Genomic DNA, 11,881 nt, shown 5'->3' with positions numbered 1-11,881 from the left:
CATTCGGTTACTTTAAAAGAGTTTCAAAGTGAGGAGGCATCCCTTGACAGAGGTATAACAAGCTTTTAGAACTCTGTCATGAGCCAAAACTAGTTGTGCAATGCATGATGTGACAAATATTAAGCAAATAAGAACAGATTTCTTTACTTCATGAGCGAATACCTAGAGGAAATATAGCCTATCCATACTGTTGTACAGGATTTTCACAACAAGTAACAATACTTTAGTGATGTGAAAATGTGTGTATGCTCAGATTTCTTCTGACTTTGAAAATAACTGATACAAAAGGGAGGAATTTTGCATGAGAAATTCGAGGTTCATTGATAACAACATCCCTGTTTTGGATTGGGGAAAGTGAATTTTTTAAATGGTGACTATGTGCTGGGGATGTGACTGCAGTTGGAATAGTACATGCAAGCCACACTTGCTTGTCTCACAATATGCAGTAGCCCACAGAAGGAGTGGGTACGAGGCCTTGCTTGACCAGAGCTGTGGCTTAGCCTCATATGACCAGTGGGTACAAAGAAAACTCTGACCTATCAGGTCTTGCCCACAGCTGCAGGGACAAGTCCCAGTGGCAGCGCTCTCTGGATGGCTGAATAGTGGAGCAACCAGTGTGCTGGTTGAGCAATGATGGAAGTGGACATGTCTGTTGCAAGAGAAGGTTCAGGTCGCCAAGTGCTTGCACTGGACAATTATTCCCCCCCTGTAAACTGATTGGCTGACTGCTTGGTGGCCACGGTGACAGTTTCTCCGGCCTTTGAGCATCTGACACAGATGGAGATGTGTGTGTAACTGCCTGATTGGCTGGTGCAGGTGGGAGTCGCTAGTTCCCTCTTCTTCTGGTGTGGCTGCGGCTCCCCGGCAGTCAGCAGACGGCACATGCTTCACGATCACGATTGTGTGCGATTGGATGGTTTTTTGACCAGATATGTTTAGTGTAAGGGGGAAATATTGTGATGGAGAAGGGTGCTTGCGTTCTCAAACGTTGGCACTTACAAGACCTCGGAGATATTTAGTGCTAAAATCTATCTGTGGCAGAAATTTAATTAATTGATTTGCAAAATGTTTGTGTGTGACAGTCAAAAATCGAAAATATGTTTTATTACAAAGAAGAATCGTTGTGAGTTAGTGGTGAGTGTTTTAAGCAATTATTTGACTCCTGTAAATTGTTAAACAATTAATTTGATAGGGTCATGCAAATGGGCTATTTCTCACCATTTTTGATATTGCAAGTGGGGGAGTGGGGGGAGGGGAGGGGAGGGCTGGAAAGGATTTCCGAGGAGTGTTAAAAGTGGCTCAAATTGGGGAGTGGTGACGAGAACAGTGACCCTTTTGCCAGAGGACTCAGAGAGGTGGGGGACCCGTGGGTGCATTTCTCAGGACTGATTATCCTCATGGAGACATAAATCGATCCACAGGGGGTCGTACATCAATTAGCATAACATTAGGTTAAGGGGAGGTGACTAGTTTGCCCCTGAATGCATGCTTGCCCCTGAATGTATGCAACCTGATCAAAGAAAATGGCCCATAACTCTCTTTGCCCCAATACTGCCCTCCTGACACAACCCTGCTGCTTCGGCTCCCGGTCTCTCGTCCCGTCTTGATTACTTGACAATCTCTGCTCATATGAGCTCACCTTCAACCAGTGCTGCTTTCCAGTGGCAAAAACAGGAGTCACCTGGGCCCATCTTCCAAATTTATTATTCATTTTCAGGCTGTTCTTATGAAATTGATGGTTTTTGTAGTATGAACATGGAGATTCATTGTATGTTTTCGACTTTACTACAGACATAAAGTTTATTGCTATTATTCCCAACAGACTTTCATTAGATGTTCTGAATATGTAGACACTGCCAATATGTGCAATATGCGAATATTGGAAGACATGTGCCTATCGGCTTTATAACAATACAGCTGGTTGTTCCCTCCCATTCAAGACTGCAAAAGTTAACATTTCACTTGATCAACTTAGAGAATAGATGCTTAGAACTTCTCCATATTTGCTGTGTGTCTTGCTCTTGCTGATGCAGTTCCCTGAAGCAGCTCTCATAGTGTTTTGTGGTCATCAAGAGTTGCAAATAGTCTACCTGTGGATCTGTAAATGGAAATGCAGCTAGCTAATTTACTTTAAATAAATTCCAGGTTGGCATCATCATGCATTTATTAACAGGCACCATAAAATAATTCACAATGACTCCAAAACCTACAGAAAATTGAGAACATTGGCAATAGAGAGAGAACAGAGCTGAATTTCATCCTAATATCGACAGAAGTGATTGCTGCACAACGAAGTTCTTTACTGTTGTTGTTGTGATCTTCATCTCAAAGACCGGTTTGATGCAGCTCTCCAATTCCTTAGTACACTTTATATAACACTGGAACTATTTGTGTACTGTTAGCAGAATAGTAATTGTAATTTGTTTCCTGATATAGTTTACTGTATAGGAGCACTGTAGTAGCAAAGCTTTAATGATGCTTTGGTTCCCTCCAGCAGTTACTCTGGGATTCACTCTTACAGCTTACTCAGAGTTTCTCACACCACTGGTGCACTTTAGTACATATGGAGTGACCAGTCTCACCCTCTGCTTTCCAAACATGGGAATCAATTCCTACTTGTCACTTTAACACTCTACAGTGCTCTTCAAGAAAGTGAGTTATACCTGTTAACTGCAGCATCTCAATACAATGTTAAAATTAGTAAATAAAATGTCCAAACTAAGAGGAACATCACAAGGTGATCATTATGATAATAAAACACTATACACTACCAATCCATAATTTACCAAAGATTGACAATCTGTAAATATTAAGAAATAACATTAAGTCTAGAACAGGAAGTAACACACTGATGTTGAAATATGTGTTGCGATCACAATTTTTTATTCCACATTATTATTTCAATCACTTTCGGGTAAACATGTGCTTATGTACATACATTTAGCAGTAGCAGATTGTACATTATGTCATACAAGAAACAGAAGATTATGAGAAGCTGACATGGCCTTCGACTTAATTGGTCAGTTTAATGCCTGATCCCATGTGGGTTAGATTAGGAAATGTTATGACCAGAAGTTGGGTTGGTAGTGGGGTTTGCTGCCAAAATTGATTAAATTCATCTGCTGTGATATTTACAGCACTTACGGTTCCTTCATAATTTATATCTGTACCCAGCTCTGCTTTTATAATCCTCTATGGGGTTAACAGAAGTGTACGATTCGACCCCTCTGCTTTGACCCCATGGTGTCTTGGTGTGGTGTGTGACATCATTATGGCATGGAGCCTTTGAATTGGTTGTGATGCTGTATTTGATAGTTGCCTCTGGTGGTGGATGTGGACGTGCTGAGTGTAACCTGTGCTACTGGGTTCATTTGAGTTTTGGTTGTCACCGTGCTAATGTGGTCTTCAATTTAGGTAGTTGGTGTGGTAACGTGGGTTGTGGAAGTGTTTTCAGTCAGTGGTTAAGGTTGTTTTTTGTTTATGTGTTTGGTGTTTTCGTTGGGTTTGATTAGTTTGGTGTTTGTTGTGCAGTAAGAAGCATTAATTTTTTTTTTTTTTTTTTTTTTTTTTGCATTTTCTGTAGGTATAGGTATAATTGAAGTTCATGAGTATATCATTGTATTCTGAGAGGTGTGATGATATGATGCCTGTCTTACAATTTTTATGTGTGTGTGTGTGGGGGGGGGGGGGGGGGTTATTTGGGTTGAGGGGGTTTGGTTCCATTTTTCTGATTTGTAAGTATTGGTTTTTGGTATTGATAACTGCAGTCAAGGGAAATGTCCGATTCCACTTTGGGGTAATTATTTTTGGTATCGGTAGCTGCAGTTGAGCTACAAAGGTCGAGGGAAATGTCTGATTCCACTTTTTTGTGGTTGTACGTATTTGTTTCTTTGTATCGGTAGCTGCAGTTGAGCTATACAGGACAAGGGAAATGTGCACTTCCTGTGGTTTTGTTGGTGTAGCGGAATGCTGCAATTTGGATATTATTTGTTCTCAGATGGTGCACTGCCTTTTTTTTAGTGTTGTGTAGTTAGCTTGTCCCGCCTCCAAACCCCCAATTTCCCACATTTGTCCCATTAGTTTAATTTTGTTTTTGGAATGCAACGTTATTGTGCCATTTTTATTTTTGTTCATGTTTGTTGGCGTGTTTCAATAGTGACGTCAATGTCACCATTTTGTATATGCTCGAAGTAGCCGTTTCCGCTGTATTGATGACGCCATGGGTCAAAGAGATGGGTGGAATCGGGTGCTTATTCAATGCTCCTCCATGTCATTATTTCAGTTTTCATTACCAAACATTTGGCTATTCTAAGTGCACAAGATGCAATAGCATGCCTTGCTTCTTGTCTCATTGCACAATTTTATAGGCTTACAATATTACAAGTAGGTAAGTTTTCAGCAGTGAAGAACTAGAAGCAGTACCAGTAAGCAAACAAGCACTGGTTTCGGAACTACGGCATCATTTGCTATCGATACAAGTATAGTGAAAGTGGAATAAAATTCATTATGAAAGCATCCTTTTCACGTCACATCCCTTCTAGGCTGTTCGAAATATATCAAGAAAAAGAAGGTACATTAAGGTGGCCAAATGTGTCGTATTACTAGACCTATCACGCATTCCAGACAGAGAAACGCTCTAAATTGCTTTCCTTATACTATGTTATTCATGTAAACACTGTCATTTTTAGTACTTAAGACAGCTGTTGCATGTGCACGACAGAAGTAATGAACAAGAAGCAATTGTACATAGTAGTCTGCTAACGTTTAGGGCTGTTAATTATGGTGGCACACACTACCCACTCTTGCTTCAAAACACGTTACAGCATAAAAGTAAAAAGTTTGTAGGGCCACCGCCCTTCTTTCTTTTATCTGCATAGTGATTAGTGATGGTTAAATGTTTGAGCAGTTTCCAAAGAGCGCCAGGCAACAGGCCGTACTGTGTATGCGCAGCTACGATGAAGTAGACACCCCATGTTTGGTGCTTGCTCTGCTCATATGCTTTTTGTCGCATTTCTGTGCATGGTGGGACATCATGTGACCATGTGCAGCCCTGCGGCACGTTGTTGAGAGGACCTAGGGAGTTGCACCTGGAGCAATTGTTTTATCAGTTCTACCCAGATAAAGAATGCAAATAAGGAAACAGTTCTTGGCATATTATTCATTTCAAAACTAGACTCTACAGCTCAAAGTACCATAACATTTTGCTATGTGGTGACTTTGAGAATTTTTTTTTTTTTTTTTTTAATTCATACTCTGCAATATTGTTATGAATCATTTCCAATCAGGTTTACGTCTACACGGCATTGCAAAAAGCTAGTAGGAAGGAATACAAATTTCTTTAAAAAATAGTCCCTTGTGAAGCTTACACCAGTACGAAGGACAATAAATTTCATGCCTATTTCAAAAAGTGTAAAAAATTAACAAGGTTGTCTGTGAGGCAAAGAAACTGTACAACTAACAGATAAGACCATTCTACAATTTAGCATAGCAAGGCATTCTATAAAATGAAGATGGAAATACAAATTATGAAATAACGTCTGGCCTAGAGGAAGTACTAGCAAAGTGTATTGTGATCAAAAAACACTGTTTTACGGAAGGCAGATTTGTAAAATTCTGCTACAGCTGTCAATATATTTGAAACAAAATATTAAGTTCAAAACACTGACAAAATTTGCCTGCTTAGTCACCTTCAAACCTGTTAGCACCAATAGTGCGGAATGATATGTGATTTATTCATCTCATTATGTAGAATTTTCAAATCATTTGGTTTTATGTACAGGAGACATGTCAAGGTTTACAAAAGAAACTTTTTTCACTTTTTAAAGAGAAATACAAAAGTTTACATTATATTTTACTTTTCTAAGTTACAGCTACACATGTACATAAAATAATACATGTAATACAATCCCTGTGTTCAGACTGTGAAGCTGTCCTCATTGATTTCAGAATAACAACACTTTTCCACCAGAAGAGTAAAGAGCAATCTTTTCAGTGAACCAAGGTCCATTTTAAATATATTACTGCCTTTTATCGAAAATTTTTAACCCCATATACTCTGGCATTTGGGCATAAAGTTTCAAATGATGTGTTGAAAGTTTGAAGGTATCTCTGTGGCGAGTGCTGTAGTTGTGATATTTACAACACTTGTGGTTCCTTGTTGATTTTTATATAGGAACAACACCATCTCATATTTGTAAAGTGAGGGGGATAGATAGTATTTTTAGATTTTTTAACAGTGGTCATCAGGATTCCCGTTTTTTTGCAACACACGTTTCTAATTACTTTCTTTTGCAATTCTAGGACCCTAATGACATTTGCTGAATTTCCCCAGAAGATTATGCCATAAAGAATAACTGACTCAAAGTAGCAGTGTTAAACTATCTTTCTGGCATCCATGTTTGTGGCACCTGACAAAATACACATTGCAAATTCTAAGTTGTTCAGTTTATTAGCTAAGTAATCTATGTGTACCTTCCAATTTCAATTTTTGTCAAGATTTAGGCCTAAGAACTTCACATGGTTTGTTTCTGTGATTTCCTGATCATTGCAAGTTATCTTTATTTCAGTCCTTTCTACTGGTTTAGCTTCAAATTGCGTCATTTTGGTTTTAGTTACATTTAGTTTTAGTCCATTTTGATAGAACCAAGATTCGAGTTTTTCTAAAGTATTTTTGGCTTTTTCTGGAATATTTTCAGATACCTCATTTTCAATTAGAAATGATGTATCATCAGCAAATAAGACTGAATGAACATCAATAGCAAGTGGTAGGTCATTTACGTAAAAAATAAACAGATAGGGACCCAATATCAAACCTTGTGGGACTCGTTGGGGGAACTGTTTTCCAGTCTGAGGAATAATTGTTTCCATTTGAAGTTAAAATTACTCTTTGTTTCCTACCTGACAGGTAAGAGCTAAACCATTTTAAAGCAGTGTCCCTGATTCCATAATCTGTAATTTGCGGAGGAGTAATGCATGGTATACTGAATTGAAAGCTTTAGTTAGATCACAGAATGTTCCTGTGACCTTTCTACCTTTATCTAACATGCAGCATATTTTTTGAATAAACTCATTTACAGCATTCACAGTGCTTTTACCCTGTTGGAATCCTAACTAGTTTTTAAAAATTATATCATTTACAGTAAGAATTTTATTAATTTGTTTTGCTGCAATCTTTTCAAACACTTTAGAGAAGACCGGCAAGAGAGAGATAGGACGGTAATTCCCCATATCCTCTGTCGATCCTTTCTTGAATGGAGGTTTGATGTCAGCATATTTCAATACCTTTGGAAAGCATCCCTGTTCAAAGGTTGATTTATAGTAATTGACAGTGGTTGAGTAATAATATCTTACACACATTTGATTACAGATGTTGTTATTTCATCCCACCCATGTGAGGTTTTGTTTTTTAGAGACAATATTTTCTTTTCCACATCCCTTTGGGTGATTTTTTCAAATTGTGTAAAAGCTCTGTTCTGGCTGTTTTCCAAATTTGTGATGCCCTGATAGAATGTCATATCCACTTCCTATCTTACTACATTTAGGAAGAATTCATTGAAACAACTTGACATCTGAACAGGGTTTACTATAATTTCATTTTCAAGTCTAATTTTCAAAATCTCGTGAATTTTCACTTTGGCTCCTAATTCAGACTGAACAACTGACCACACTGCTTTTGTCTTATTTCTGTGTTCTCGTATGAATTTATTATTTGCCATTTTTTTAGCTGCCACTACAACTATCCTAAATACAGCTTTACACTGTTTGACATAAGTAACAAAATCTGGATTTCTGTTTGATTTTAACTCATTGTGGAGCTCTCTCTTTCTGGCACTAGAAATTTTTATTCCTGTTGTAATCAATTTGAGTTTACCATTTACTTCCTTCTGCTTATATCTACGAGGAAATGATTAATTAAATACCTCTGAAAAACTATTTAAGAATTTTTCACAGTTTATTGAGTTTAAACTATTGTGGTCTACAGGCCTGCTTATTATACTTAATTTACTGTGGAATAAATCCATTTTACTTTTACTGAGATCCCTTTTTATATACACTTGTGGAGGCTTTAAGTTGTTTGCTTTTGGGAGCTCAATAAACAGAGCTGAGTGATCTGAAACACCCAAGTCTAAGCAATATTTGTGCTTATTTCCACTGTCAAATTTGCAGTTAGTAAAAATATTATCAATCCAGGTCACTCATCTGCTGTTTTCCCTAGTGCCTTCAGAAAAATTTAGCTTGAAACCAGATTTCTGAATTAAGTCACGAAATTTTGTGGAATCGTTGCTTTCAATAAAGACATTTAAGTTGAAGTCTGCTGCTATAACAACTTTTTTCTTAATTTCTTTCTGGAGTTTTTCTAGGAGGCATTCGAATTTGGCTAAAAACACTTTCGTTACCCCACATCCAGGAATTCTATAGATTGCTATAACCAGTGTGTTCAGATCACTTAGTTCTACAGAGCAACTTTCAAACACGCTCTCTTCTTTTAAATAATTAAAACTATATCTTACTGTATAACTTACAGAAGAATTGCCAAGAATGCAGGAGCCTCCACGAGATTTGCTTATTCTACAAAAGCTAGCAGCTACCTTGACATTATTAATACTATTTAATACTTTTATACTATCTTCTGTTAACCAATGTTCGTTTAGGCAGATTATTTTAATATTTATGGATTCTGAAAGCAGAATTTTTAGTTCGTCGATTTTTGAGTATTTACGATTTGGTAGTTCTGCCCCTAAGCCATTTATATTCCAGTGCATCAACAGATCATTTTTGCTTTTGGTTATTTCACGTGCATCCTTTGTTTGGTGCCTAAACTTTTTATTTTCAGTTTGAGTTTTTCTTTGTCACCCCTATCAGAATGAATTATTTTCCCTTGCTTCTTAGGATTTTACAACCCCCCCCCCCCCCCCCCCCCCCCGCCCCATGAACCATAGACCTTGCCGTTGGTGGGGAGGCTTGCATGCCTCAATGATACAGATAGCCGTTTCGTAGGTGCAACCATAACAGAGGGGTATCTGTTGAGAGGCCAGACAAATGTGTGGTTCCTGAAGAGGGCAGCAGCCTTTTCAGTAGTTGCAGGGGCAACAGTATGGATGATTGACTGACCTGGCCTTGTAACAATAACCAAAATAGCCTTGCTGTTATGGTACTGCGAACGGCTGAAAGCAAGGGGAAACTACACCCGTAATTTTTCCCGAGGGCATGCAGCTTTACTGTATGATTAAATGATGATGGCGTCCTCTTGGGTAAAATATTCCGGAGGTAAAATAGTCCCCCATTCGGATCTCCGGGCGGGGACTACTCAAGAGGACGTCGTTATCAGGAGAAAGAAAACTGGCGTTCTACGGATTGAAGCATGGAATATCAGATCCATTAGTCAGGCAGGTAGGTTAGAAAATTTAAAAAGGGAAATGGATAGGTTAAAGTTAGATATAGTGGGAATTAGTGAAGTTCGGTGGCAGGAGGAACAAGACTTTTGGTTAGATGAATACAGGGTAATAAATTCAAAAGAAAATAGGGGTAATGCAGGAGTAGGTTTAATAATGAATAAAAAAATAGGAGTATGGGTAAGCTACTACAAACATCATAGTGAACGCATTATTGTGGCCAAGATAGACACGAAGCCCACGCCTACTACAGTAGTACAAGTTTATATGCCAACTAGCTCTGCAGATGATGAAGAAATTGATGAAATGTATGATAAGATAAAAGAAAGTATTCATACAGTGAAGGGAGATGAAAATTTAATAGTCACGGGTGACTGGAATTCGACAGTAGGGAAAGGAAAAGTAGTGGGTGAATATAGAATGGGGGTAAGGAATGAAAGAGGAAGCCGCCTGGTAGAATTTTGCACAGAGCATAACTTAATCATAGTTAACACTTGGTTCAAGAATCATGAAAGAAGGTTGTATACATAGAAGAACCCTGGCGATACTAAAAGGTATCAGATGGCTAGAGGACAAATGTAAGGATGTAGAGGCATATCTCACTAGGGTTAAGATAATTACTGCCTACAGGAAAATTAAAGAGACCTTTGGAGAAAAGAGAACCACTTGTATGAATATCAAGAGGTGAGATGGAAACTCAGTTCTTATCAAAGAAGGAAAAGCAGAAAGGTGGAAGGCGTATATAGAGGGTCTATACAAGGGAAATGTACTTGAGGACAATATTATGGAAATGGAAGAGGACATAGATGAAGATAAAGTGGGAGATATGATACTACGTGATGAATTTGACAGAGCACTGGAAGATCTAAGTCGAAACAAGGCCCTGGGAGTAGACAACATTCCATTAGAAATGCTGATAGCCTTGGGAGAGCCAGCCCTGACAAAACTCTACCATCTGGTGAGCAAGATGTATGAGACAGGCAAAATACCATCAGACTTCAAGAAGAATATAATAATTCCAATCCCAAAGAAAGCAGGTGTTGACAGATGCGAAAATTACCGAACTATCAGTTTAATAAGTCATAGCTGCAAAATACTAGCGCACTTTACAGACGAATGGAAAAACTGATAGAAGCCGACCTCGGGGAAGATCGGTTTGGATTCCGTAGAAATAATGGAACACGTGAGGCAATACTGACCCTACGACTTATCTTAGAAGAAAGATTAAGAAAAGACAAACCTACGTTTCTAGCATTTGTAGACTTAGAGAAAGCTTTTGACAATGTTGATTGGAATACTCTCTTTCAAATTCTGAAGGTGGCAAGGGTAAAATACAGGGAGCGAAAGGCTATTTATAATTTGTACAGAAAGCAGATGGCAATTATAAGAGTCGAGGGGTATGAAAGGGAAGCAGTGGTTGGGAAGGGAGTGAGACAAGGTTGTAGCCTATCCCCGATGCTATTCAATCTGTATATTGAGCAAGCAATAAAGGAAACAAAAGAAAAGTTCGGAGTAGATATTAAAATCCATGGAGAAGAAATAAAAACTTTGAGGTTCGCCGATGACATTGTAATTCTGTCAGAGACGGCAAAGGACTTGGAAGAGCAGTTAAACAGAATGGACAGTGTCTTGAAAGTAGGGTATAAGATGAACACCAACAACAGCAAAACGAGGATAATGGAATGTTGTCGAATTAAGTTGGGTGATGCTGAGGGAATTAGATTAGGAAATGAGACACTTAAAGTAGTAAAGGAGTTTTGCTATTTGGGTAGCAAAATAACTGATGATAGTCGAAGTAGAGAGGATATAAAATGTAGACTGGCGATGGTAAGAAAAGCATTTCTGAAGAAGAAAAATCTGTTAACATCGAGTATAGATTTAAATGTCAGGAAGTCATTTCTGGAAGAATTTGTATGGAGTGTAGCCATGTATGGAAGTGAAACATGGACGATAAATAGTTTGGACAAGAAGAGAATAGAAGCCTTCGAAATGTGGTGCTACAGAAGAATGCTGAAGATTAGATGGGTAGATCACATAACTAATGAGGAGGTATTAAATAGAATTGGGGAGAAGAGGAACATGTGGCACAACTTGATTAGAAGAACGGATCGGTTGGTAGGACATGTTCTGAGGCATCGAGGGATCACCAATGTAGTATTGGAGGGCAGCGTGGAGAGTAAAAATCGTAGAGGGAGACCAAGACATGAATAAACTAAACAAATTCAGTACGATGTAGGTTGCAGTAGGTACTGGGAGATGAAGAAGCTTGCACAGGATAGAGCAGCGTGGACAGCTGCATCAAACCAGTCTCAGGACTGACTACCACAACAACAACAACAACAACAACAATTAACATTTTACGAAGGTTCACAGAGCCTAATCTATTCAAGTGCAGGCCGTCTTTTCCCAGACACTTATAGTTTCAGAAACTTCGTTTCAAATAAACTAACTGCCTCAGAAGAAAAACATAGCACAAGCAAATTTCTCCA

This window comes from Schistocerca serialis, chromosome 1 (assembly GCF_023864345.2).
Source record: "Schistocerca serialis cubense isolate TAMUIC-IGC-003099 chromosome 1, iqSchSeri2.2, whole genome shotgun sequence".
Lineage (NCBI taxonomy): Eukaryota > Metazoa > Arthropoda > Insecta > Orthoptera > Acrididae > Schistocerca > Schistocerca serialis.
Note: the sequence above shows the minus strand (reverse complement) of the source record.